The sequence below is a fragment of the Bubalus kerabau genome, chromosome 12 (assembly GCF_029407905.1).
Source record: "Bubalus kerabau isolate K-KA32 ecotype Philippines breed swamp buffalo chromosome 12, PCC_UOA_SB_1v2, whole genome shotgun sequence".
NCBI lineage: Eukaryota > Metazoa > Chordata > Mammalia > Artiodactyla > Bovidae > Bubalus > Bubalus kerabau.
The window spans coordinates 12,239,670-12,251,768 of NC_073635.1; the positions used below are offsets into that span (position 1 = coordinate 12,239,670).

General features: G+C 41.1%; 1 protein-coding gene across 3 annotated transcripts in view; it reads right to left on the minus strand.

The window, feature by feature from the left end:
• The window catches only part of MTRF1 (mitochondrial translation release factor 1), a 57,046-nt gene that overhangs the window by 41,752 nt on the left and 3,195 nt on the right, over nucleotides 1–12,099 (minus strand). Inside the window, exons 2-3 of one of the 3 annotated variants that reach the window (XM_055541966.1) lie at nucleotides 4,729–4,827; nucleotides 76–118 (exon numbers count right to left, since the gene is read on the minus strand). The exons of the other annotated variants lie outside the window; for them this stretch is intronic. The gene's annotated coding sequence lies outside the window, so the exon portion shown is untranslated. The remainder of the gene's footprint in view (nucleotides 1–75; nucleotides 119–4,728; nucleotides 4,828–12,099) is intronic. 3 annotated transcript variants of the gene reach the window in all.

The following is a 12,099-nucleotide window of genomic DNA, read 5'->3' on the forward strand; positions in this document are numbered from 1 at the left end:
TTGGCAGAAGAGAAAACTATGGCACAGAGAATTTTAGTAACTTGTCCAAGGAAAAGAACCAATGATAAAGCTTACCTGTCTTAATAATCCATGGCTCTTAAGCTCTGATACTAGCTCCCTACTCCAGAAAAAAAAGAAAGGAAAGCATTCAGTTATTCATTCAGTAAATATGGAGCACTAGTTATGTGCTTCTCAGTGTTCTAGACATGAGAATTTAGCAATGAATAGAAAAGATAAAAATCTTTGACCTCACAAATTCCAGAAACTGAAAGTCATTCAGTCCTGTCTGACTCTTCGCGACCCCATGGACTTCTCCAGGCAAGAACACTGGAGTGGCTAGCTGTTCACTTCTTCAGGGGATCTTTCCAGCCCAGGGATCGAACCCAGGTTCCTGCACTGCAAGCAAATTCTTTACCAGCTGAGCCACCAAGGAAGCCCCATAAAGTTCAGAGAAACCACATAAATCATTCTCCTAAATTATTCAACAGAATCTTTTGACTTTTTATTTTGATATATTATTCAAATATATAACTTAAGTAGTATATATAAGGCTTTCTTCTTAAAAAATAAACTTAGTGCTATGGACTGAATTGTATCCCTTCCAAATTCAATATATTAAAGCTAACACCGCTGACAAAGGTCTGTATCGTCAAAGCTATGGTTTCTCCAGCAGTCATGTACAGATGTGAGAGCTGGATCATAAAGAAGGCTGAGCGCGAAAGAATTGATGCTTTTTAACTGTGATGTTGGAGAAGATTCTTGTGAGTCCCTTGGACAGAAAGGAGATAAATCAGTCAATCCTGATTTATCAGGAAATAGGAAATCAACCCTGAATATTCACTGGAAGGACTCATGCTGAAGCTGAAGCTCCAATATTTTGGCTACCTGATGCAGTGAGCTACCTCACTGGAAAAGGCCTTGATGATGGGAAAGATTGAGGGCAGGAGCAGAAGGGGACAACAGAAGATGAGATGGTTGGATGGCATCACTGACTCAAAGGACGTGAATTTGAGTGAACTCCAGGAGATGGTGAAGGACAGGGAAGACTGGTGTGCACATTTCATGGGGTTGCAAAGGGTTGGACATGACTTAGTGACTAAACAACAACAACAATGCAAATATACAACTTCAGTTCAGTTCAGTCGCTCAGTCGTGTCTAACTCTTTGCGACCCCATGAACTGCAGCACGCCAGGCCTCCCTGTCGATCACCAACTCCAGGAGTTTACTCAAACTCATGTCCATTGAGTCAGTGATGCCATCCAGCCATCTCATCCTCTGTTGTCCCCTTCTGCTCCTGCCCCTAAACCCTCCCAGCATCAGAGTCTTTTCCAATGAGTCAACTCTTCGCATGAGGTGGCCAAAATACTGGAGTTTCAGCTTTAGCACCATTCCTTCCAAAAAAATCCCAGGGCTGATCTCCTTCAGAATGGACTGGTTGGATCTCCTTGCAGTCCAAGGGACTCTCAAGAGTCTTCTCCAACACCACAGTTCAAAAGCATCAATTCAAAAAAAAATAAATAAATAAAAAAAAAAAAGCATCAATTCTTCGGCGCTCAGCCTTCTTCACAGTCCAACTCTCACATCCATACATGACCACAGGAAAAACCATAGCCTTGACTAGATGAACCTTTGTTGGCAAAGTAATGTCTCTGCTTTTGAATATGCTCTCTAGGTTGGTCATAACTTTCCTTCCAAGGAGTAAGCATCTTTTAATTTCATGGCTGCAGTCACCATCTGCAGTGATTTTGGAGCCCCCCAAAATAAAGTCAGCCACTGTTTCCCCATCTATTTCCCATGAAGTGATGGGACTAGATGCCATGATCTGTTTTCTGAATGTTGAGCTTTAAGCCAACTTTTTCACTCTCCTCTTTCACTTTCATCAAGAGGCTTTTTAGTTCCTCTTCACTTTCTGCCATTAAGGGTGGTGTCATCTGCATATCTGAGGTTATTGATATTTCTCCCGGCAATCTTGATTCCAGCTTGTGCTTCTTCCAGCCCAGCGTTTCTCATGATGTACTCTGCATATAAGTTAAATAAGCAGAGTGACAATATGCAGCCTTGACGTACTCCTTTTCCTATTTGGAACCACTCTGTTGTTCCATGTCCAGTTCTAACTGTTGCTTCCTGACCTGCATATAGGTTTCTCAAGAGGCAGGTCAGGTGGTCTGGTATTCCCATCTGTTTCAGAATTTTCCACAGTTTATTGTGATCCACACAGTCAAAGGCTTTGGCATAGTCAATAAAGCAGGAATAGATGTTTTTCTGGAACTCTCTTGCTTTTTCCATGATCCAGTGGATGTGGGCAATTTGATTTCTGGTTCCTCTGCCTTTTTTAAAACCAGCTTGAACATCTGGAAGTTCACGGTTCACATATTGCTGAAGCCTGGCTTGGAGAATTTTGAGCATTACTTTACTGGCGTGTGAGATGAGTGCAATTGTGCAGTAGTTTGAGCATTCTTTGGCATTGCCTTTCTTTGGGATTGGAATGAAAACTGACCTTTCCAGTCCTGTGGCCACTGCTGAGTTTTCCAAATTTGCTGGCATATTGAGTGCAGCACTTTCACAGCATCATCTTTCAGGGTTTGAAATAGCTCAACTGGAATTCAATCACCTCCACTAGCTTTGTTCGTAGTGATGCTTTCTAAGGCCCACTTGACTTCACATTCCAGGATGTCTGGCTCTAGGTGAGTAATCACACCATCATGATTATCTTGGTCGTGAAGATCTTTTTTGTATAGTTCTTCTGTGTATTCTTGCTACCTCTTCTTAATATCTTCTGCTTCTGTTAGGTCCATACCATTTCTGTCCTTTATCGAGCCCATCTTTGCATGAAATGTTCCCTTAGTATCTCTAATTTTCTTGAAGAGATCTCTATAAAGCTTTCTTTTTAAAAAATAAACCTTAGTGCTATGGACTGAACTGTATCCCTCCCAAATTCAATATATTGAAGCTAACTCCCCATATGACTGTACTAGAGATAAGGCCTTTAAGGTGATTAAGTGAAATGAGGTCATATAAGTGGAACCCTAATCTGATAGAATTAGTGCCCTTACAACAAGACACCAGAGAGTCTGCATAGTCTCTCTTGGTTCCCTTCTCTTTCACAAGGAGTGCAAAGAGGTCACGTGAGCACACAGCAAGATAATAGCCACCTACAAGCCAGGAGAAGAGGCCTCAGAATGAAATCTACCTTGCTAGCACCCTGATCTTGGACTTGCCAGCCTCCAAAACTATAAGACAATATGTAAAAATTTATTGTGATGTACATAAAACTTTATATACTTTATGAATGTTTTTTATCTATTTAAAAAATCACTAAAGAATAAATATGGCTTCCTACTCCATGTTTTTTAAAGAAAGTAATGTTACTATAATTGTATTTATTAGTATTCAAAGATGTCTACAATACATTTAGTAAAAGAGGATGTTTAAAAAACTTATCAAACTATTCTATTTAAAATATATATATGATGTATATATATTTAAAAGTCTGGTGGAGGGAATTCCCTGGTGGTCCAGTGGTTAGGACTTATGCTTTCACTGCTGTTGCCCCAGGTTCAACCCCTGGTCAGGAAACTAAGATCCTGCAAGTCATGCGGAGAGGCAAGGAAAAAAAAAAAAGGTCGGTGGAATTATAGGTAAACTTTACTTGCCTTTTTATAATATTACAAATTTCCAGAAATTTTGTGATGGGTATTTTAAGTAAGAAAGCTATTAAAAAAAAAAAAAAAGACATTCTTTCATGTTGGATTGAAAAGCCTTATGGAAGTTATTGTTGAATCATCCTATGACATTAAACAACTTCTATTTCCAAATATTCTGATACATTACAGGAAAAAAGTTTCCAGAAATAGTAATAACAGAGGTTTCTTTAGTGGGGGGAAAAATAGCATTTTGATTAAATTAGGAAAGCATATTTCTCAAAATCAAGTCAACTATGAAGAGTTTTTTTTGTTGAATGAGTTTGTAATGGGCAATGCAATTTGGTATTTCTTTGTCAGAAACAAAATGACCTGCTTCCCCCTACCCCCATCCCATCTTGGAGCATGCTAAGACACCAAAATTCATGGGGCCATTTTTCAGTTCCATTTAGAGCAAAATCTGCCCCAAGCCCAAAGAAGTAGGGATTTCACTTGGAGATTTTCACTTGGCTTCCTTTCAGAGATTTCCGGTTTGTTTTAAAGGTTCTGAGGACACTCTTGTGCCTAGAGTACTAACAGGAGGTTTTGGTTTGTTTAAGATTTGTTTACTTATTTAATTTTGGCTGTGCTGGGTCTTCGTTGCTGCGTGTGGGCTTTCTCTAGTTGTGATGCATGGGTTTCTCATTGTGGCGGCTTCTCTTGTTGCTGAGCACGACTCTAGGCACCTGGGCTTCTGTAGCTGTGGCACAGTGGCTTCGTTGCTCCATGGCATGTGGAATTTTCCCAGACCAGGAATTGACCCTACGTCCCAGTGTCCCCTGCATTGGCATGCAGATTCTTAACCACCAGGGAAGCCAATAGGAGGTTGATTTGTTCCCATCTGTAGAAACTTCACATCAATAAAGTGTCTGCTTAGGGCTTTCCAAGAGAGAGGCAGAGCCTTAGCCCTGGATGTTCCTTGGGGCGCTCGACAAGGGTAGGTATAGAGACTGTTCCAGGCTAAGCTGAAACATTTGGTCCTATGTGGGAAATTTTCAAAAGCACTGGAAGCAATGTTAAATCCCAGCACACAGCTATAATACATACTTTTCTGGTTCCCTGGAGTTTGGCCTCTTGACCACATATTCAGACATTTCACGATGGGAAGATCAGCAATGGCCTGGGATTTTAATCAGATATATTCTACTAGAGGAAAAGTGAAAGAAGTTATTTAGCAATTTAATACAAAACTCAATCTCTCAATAAGATGGTAAAGTAGAAAAACAAAGATTATTTTTTTTGTATTCTCATAAACAATCTTTCTTGAGAGAAGTGGTTATGAAGAATGAAAAGCCAGCATTTCTTATTTTCATGTATTCATTCAGGTTCTCAAATTTTTCGGAGCTTGAAAAAAAATAAACCTAACAAACACGCCACCTGCTGGTGTTGACTGAGACAGATCACAAATAATGATCACAGTCAAAAGCTAATTAAGAGGTCCTGAAATGTCAACTTATACTGTATTCCTTTTACTCTTAAAAAAAAGGGGGGAGAGGGTAGATCCGGAAATTCATCTTTTATCCCATAAACTGGTATTATTCTAGGATGAGGTCAGCTTTGTTAACAGGCTCATTTAGTGTTGTCTCCTACAACTTCTTGACATTTCATCTCTTCTCTTTTCAACCTAAGTATCAGGCTAAGTATTTTTCTTAAATTTTTTACTTCAGGCTTGAATTCTACATTTCAAATTTTCATTTCAATGAATTGTCTTTACATCTTTTTCTACTAACAGTAGTCTTCAAATATCCTCTGCTGCTAAGTCACTTCAGTTGTGTCTGACTCTGTGTGACCCCACAGACGGCAGCCCACCAGCCTCCTCTGTCCCTGGGATTCTCCAGGCAAGAACACTGGAGTGGGTTGCCATTTCCTTCTCCAATGCATGAAAATGAAAAGTGAAAGTGAAGTTGCTCAGTTGTATCCGACTCTTAGAGACCCCATGGACTGCAGCCTACCAGGCTCCTCTATCCATGGGATTTTCCAGGCAAGAGTACTGGAGTGGGGTGCCATTGCCTTCTCCTCAAATATCCTCTAGAAGCATTAAAGTACTTTCCAACTTATTTCCAAATCCTCCATTGAGGAACACTCTGTAATCTATACTGTGTGTAAATATGTATCTTTTTATTTTTTTCTTTTTATTATGAAAAATTTCAAACAAGCTCAAAAATAGAACAGTAAAACGACCCCCTGTGCATTCATCATGAATTCTCAATGTTAATCAACTCGATTTTACTTGCCCTCCTCCACCTTTTCATACTAACTGGATTAATTTAAACAAATAAAAAAACGTCATAATTTTCATATGTAAACATTTTTGTATATAGCTGCAGAAGATAAAGATTTTTAAATCATATGATCACTCTTAATAATTAAAAATAACTTCCTAAATATCAAATATCTACTTGTGTGCTCAACTGCTCAGTCATGTCCGACTCTTTGTGACCCCATGCACATAAGGTTCCTCTGCCATGGAATTTTCCAGGCAAGAATACTGGGTTACCATTTCCTACTCTAGGGGATCTTCCCAGCCCAGGGATTGAACCAGCATCTCCTGGGTCTCTTGCATTGGCAGGCAGATTCGTTACCACGGCACTACCTGGGAAACCCACAAAGAGCTAGTCAATGTTAAATTTCTGTGATTGTGTCAGCTTTTTCTTTCTTTTTCTTATTCTTTTCTTTTTTTTTTTTTTTGCAGTTTCTTTATTCATGTGAAAGTGGAAGTGTCGGTTGCTCAGTCGCATCTGACTCTTCAACCCCATAGACCTCTGTCCATGGACTTCTCCAGGCCAGAATACTGAGTAGGTAGCCATTCCCTTCTCAGGGGATCTTTCTGACCCAGGGATTGAATCCAGGTCTTTTGCATTGCAGGCAGATTCTTTACTGTCTGAGCCACCAGGGAATCCTGGTGCTTAAAGCACTGGTGGAGGAATTAATTCTGCATAGGCTAGTTCAGTTCAGTCACTCAGTCATGTCCGACTATTTGTGACCCCATGGACTGTAGCACGCCAGGCTTCCCTGTCCATCACCAACTCCCAGAGATTGCTCAAACTCTTGTCCATCGAGTTGGTGATGCCATCCAACCTCATGCTCTGTTGTCCCCTTCTCCTCCTGCCGTCAATCTTTCCCAGTGTCAGGGTCTTTCCCAAAGAGTCAGTTATTTGCATCAGGTGGCCAAAGTATTGGAATTTCAGCTTCAGCATCAGTCCTTCCAATGAAATATTCAGGACTGATTTCCCTTAGGATTGACTGGTTTGATCTCCTTACAGTTCAAGGGACTCTCAAGAGTCTAGAAGTTTAGAAGGTGCCATTTTTGCTGAAAGGGGAAGAAAGAAGTAAACTGATGGGTGCTGAGGGGCTGAAAACAAATGTGGATTGAATGAGTGAATAGATAAGGAGAAAATGTTGTACACAGAAACTGGCAAGTTAGATGCAGTTGAAGAGGAGGTATGCTGAGAATAGAAGGGTGCATGAGCTGGCTTCATGCACCATTCAGCAGACCGTTTACTAGACCATTCAGGTATGACCTAAATCAAACCCTTTTTGATTTATACAGTGGAAGTGACAAATAGATTCAATGGATTAGGTCTGATAGAGTGCCTTAGAACTATGAACGCAGGTTTGTGACATTGTACAAGAGGCAGTGATCCAGACTGTCCCCAAGAAAAAAGAAATGCAAAAAGGCAAAATGGTTGTGCAAAGAGGCCTTACAAAGAGCTGAGAAAAGAAAAGACGTGAAAGGCAAAGGAGAAAAGGAAAGACATACCCATGTGAATGCAGAGTTCCAAGGAAGAGCAAGGAGAGATAAGAAAGACTTCCTCAGTGATCAATGCAAAGAAATAGAGGAAAACAATAGAATGGGAAAGAGGTCTCTTCAAGAAAACTAGAGATACTAGGGAACATTTCATGCAAAGATGGGCACAATAAAGGACAGAAATGGTATGGACCTGACAGAAGCAGAGGATATTAAGAAGAGGTGGCAAGAATACACAGAAGAACTATACAAAAAAGATCTCCACATCCCAGATAACCACAATGATGTGATCATTCACCTAGAGTCAGACATCCTGGAATGTGAAGTCAAGTGGGCCTTATGAAGCATCACTACGAACAAAGCTAGTGGAGGTGATGGAATTCCAGTTGGGCTATTTCAAATCCTAAAAGATGATGCTGTTCAAGTGCTGCAATATGCTGCACTATGTTCAAGTGCTGTTCAATGTGCCAGCAAATATGGAAAATTCAGCAGTGGCCACAGGACTGGAAAAGGTCAGTATTCATTCCAATCCCAAAGAAAGGAAATGCCAAAGAATGCTCAAACTACCACACAATTGCACTCATCTCACACACTAGCAAAGTAATGCTCAAAATTCTCCAAGCCAGGCTTCAACAGTATGTGAACCGTGAACTTCCAGATGGTCAAGCTGGAGTTAGAAAAGGCAAAGGAACCAGAGATCAAATGGCCAACATTCACTGAATCATTGAAAAAGCAAGAGAGTTCCAAAAAAAATATCTGCTTCTGTCTTATTGACTATGCCAAAGGCTTTGACTGTGTGGATCACAACAAACTGTGGAAAATTCTTAAAGAGATGGAATACCAGGGAATACCACCTGACATGCCTCCTAAGAAATCTGTGTGCAGGTCAAGAAGCAACAGTTAGAACTGGACAGGGAACAACAGACTGGTTTCAAATCGGGAAAGGAGTATGTCAAGGCTATATATCGTCACCCTGCTTATTTAACTTATATGCAGAGTACATCATGAGAAATGCTGGGCTGAATGAAGCACAAGCTGGAATCAAGATTGCCAGGAGAAATATCAATAACCTCAGATATGCAGATGACACCACTCTTATGGCAGAAAGTGAAGAAGAACTAAAAAGCCTCTTGATGAAAGTGAAAGAGGAGAGTGAAAAAGCTGGCTTAAAACTCAATATTCAGAAAACTAACATCATGGCATCCAGTCCCATCTCTTCATGGCAAATGTATGGGGAAACAATGAAAACAGTGACAGACTATTTTCAGTCAGTTCAGTTCAGTTCAGTCGCTCAGTCGTGTCCAGCTCTTTGCAACCCCATGAATCGCAGCACGCCAGGCCTCCCTGTCCATCACCAACTCCCGGAGTTCACTCAGACTCATGTCCATCGAGTCAGTGATGCCATCCAGCCATCTCATCCTCTGTCGCCCCCTTCTCCTCCTGCCCCCAATCCCTCCCAGCATCAGAGTCTTTTCCAATGAGTCAACTCTTCGCATGAGGTGACCAAAGTATTGGAGTTTCAGCTTTAGCATCATTCCTTCCAAAGAAATCCCAGGGCTGATCTCCTTCAGAATGGACTGGCTGGATCTCCTTGCAGTCTATTTTGGGGTGCTCTAAAATCACTGCAGATGGTGACTGCAGCCATGAAATTAAAAGACACTTGCTTCTTGGAAGAAACGTTATGACTAACCTAGACAGCATATTGTAAAGCAGAGACTTTACTTTGCCAACAAAGGTCTGTCTAGTCAAGGCTATGGTTTTTCCAGTAGTCATGTATGGATGTGAGAGTTGGACTGTGAAGAAAGCTGAGCACTAAAGAATTGATGCTTTTGAACTGTGGTGTTGGAGAAGAGTCTTGAGAGTCCCTTGGACTGCAAGGAGATCCAACCAGTCCATCCTAAATGAGATCAGTTCTGAATATTCATTGAAAGGACTGATATGGAAGCTGAAACTCCAATACTTTGGTCACCTCATGCGAAGAACTGACTCACTGGAAAAGACCCTGATGCTGGGAAAGATTGAAGGCAGGAGGAGAAGGGGATGACAGAGGATGAGATGGTTGGATGGCATCACTGATTCAATGGACCTGAGTCTGAGCAAACTTCAGGAGTTGGTGATGGACAGGGAGGCATTGTGTGCTGCAGTCCATGGGGTCGCAAAGAGCTGGACATGACTGAGTGACTGAACTGAACTGAGCTTGCTTAGATCCCCTGCATCTTGAAGAGTGAATGATTATTAAGGAATCAGCATAGGTTTGCAGAAGGAAAGATATGTAATTGTCATTAGAACGTGGATTGTCTCTCAAAGAATCTGACTGGAGTCACTAGCATCAGCAATCAGTGTTATACACAAAACAGCCCTCTGAGTACAACAGCTCTTGGCTTCATGCTGGCCGGATGTTGGAGCCTCATTGTAATGGCAGAAAGACATCTCTCAATGCCGCCCTGATAGGCTACTAATCCTGGAAGCTGGCATCTCGTCTTCAATAATAGGTGGTTGTGCCTGCTGTAACAAGTTTCCTTGGAGTTAAAAGGTTATTGGAAAATGTCTTCTCATTTAAAAGTAATTTTAAAAATAAGGTAGTAGATTGCTAGAATTTATGATTTAGGAGGTGGGGCAGGTCTTGCTGATTCTAAATTTGGCCATGTGAGTGGGTAGCTAAAATGGGGTAGAAAGTGAAGTTCTTTGGATATGAAACCAAGGAACTGTAAGGCTAGGGATTAAAAAAAAAAAAAGATTTTATTTTTTAGAGCAGTTCTAGGTTCACAAAAAAATTAAGCTGAAGATACATAGATTTATTTCCCTTACAGAAATTCTTACATCTCCCAGGAGAGCAACACATTTGCTACAATTGATGAACCTACAGTGACACGTCATTATCACCCGAAGCCCACAGTTGACATTGGGGTTCACTCTTGATGTTGTGCCCTCTAGGTTTTGACAGTGTAGCCAGGACTATAGTGTCATACAGAAGAATTTCACTGCCCTAAAAACCCCCTTTGCTTCACCTATTCATCCCTCCTTCCCCCTAATGCTTGGCCTTTGGCAATCACTGATCTTTTTATTGTCTCCATAAATGTCTTTTCTAGAATGTCATATAGTTGGAATCACATAGTATGTAGCCTTTTCAGTTTGGCTTCTTTCACTTAGTAATATATTAATACATGTAATATTCTTTGATATCTCTTCATGACTTGGTAGCTCATTTCTTTTTAGCATTGAATAATATTCCATTGTCTAGATGTACCACAGTTTATTTATCAAAGGCTAGGGTTTTAAATCCATATAGTTACTGGAATTATAGTAGATGGATACTAGGAGTGAAGCTGAAATGGCAACTATTGTCACTTGGCAGATGAACAAATGAAGGACAGCAACCAACAGGAAAATGAGAAGAGAACAACAGATCTGGTGTAGACTCAAAAATAATGAAGGTGAAGTCTTATGATTGGGGGGGTGGGGGTGACGGGCAGTGGGATGGGAAAAAAATGTTGATTTCTTCCCTCAGCAGCTCCTACAGTATGTAAGCAGAGGAAGATGCAAAATGAGAGACAGTATCCTTGGTGAAGGGCTGGGTATCAATGAAGGTAAGAAGGAAAAGAATGCTCAGTGAAGGGGTTGAGGATAAAGCAAAATGGAAAGGTGTGGCATAGAAAATAGCAATAGGAAGATGAGTTTGGAGAGAAAACAAAGAGCCAAACAAACAAGAACACAACAGAAGTGACAGGACTGGAGGGTGTGAATCTGTTGGTTGGTCTCTCTCTTTTTTTTAAAGAGTCTATCTCTTTTTTTTTTTAAACATTAAAAAATACATTTATTTATTTTTTGGTTGTGCTGAGTGTGTGCTGCTCTGGGCTTTAACTAGATGTGGTGAGCAGGGGCTACTCTTCATTGCAGTGTGCAGGCTTCTCACTAGTGGCTTCTCCAGTGGAGCATGGGCTCTAGAGGATGTTTCTGCGCTGACCCAGGGCCTTTGAATAGTACCAGTTCTAGGCTGCATTCACTATCTGTGGTCCCATTGGCAATTCGTTGTTTTTGATGAGGGTTCCAACTTGAATCTTGGTGGTGAGGGTTTTTTGTTTATGCATCTCGTGGCATGTTTCAGCTCAGTTCAGTCACTCAGTCATGTTTGACTCTTTGCTACGCCATGGACTGCAGCACACCAGGCCTGCCTGTCCATCACCAACTCCTGGAGTTTACCCAAACTCATGTCCATTGAGTTGGTGATGCCATCCATCTCATCCTCTGTTGTCCCCTTCTTCTCCCGCCTTCAATTTTTTTCCAGCATCACGGTCTTTTCCAGTGAGTCAGTTCTTCGCATCAGGTGGCCAAAGTATTGGAGTTTCAGCTTCAATATCAGTCCTTTCAATGAATATTCAGAACTGATCTCATTTAGGATGGACTGGTTGGATCTCCTTGCAGTCCAAGGGACTCTCAAGACTCTTCTCCAACGCCACAGTTCAAAAGCATCAATTCTTTAGTGCTCAGCTTTCTTCACAGTCCAACTTTCACATCCATACATGACTACTGGAAAAACCATAGCCTTGACTAGACGGACCTTTGTTGGCAAAGTAATGTTTCTGCTTTTTAATATGTTGTCTGGGTTGGTCATAGCTTTTCTTCCAAGGAGCAAGTGCCTTTTAATTTCATGGCTGCAGTCACCATCTGCA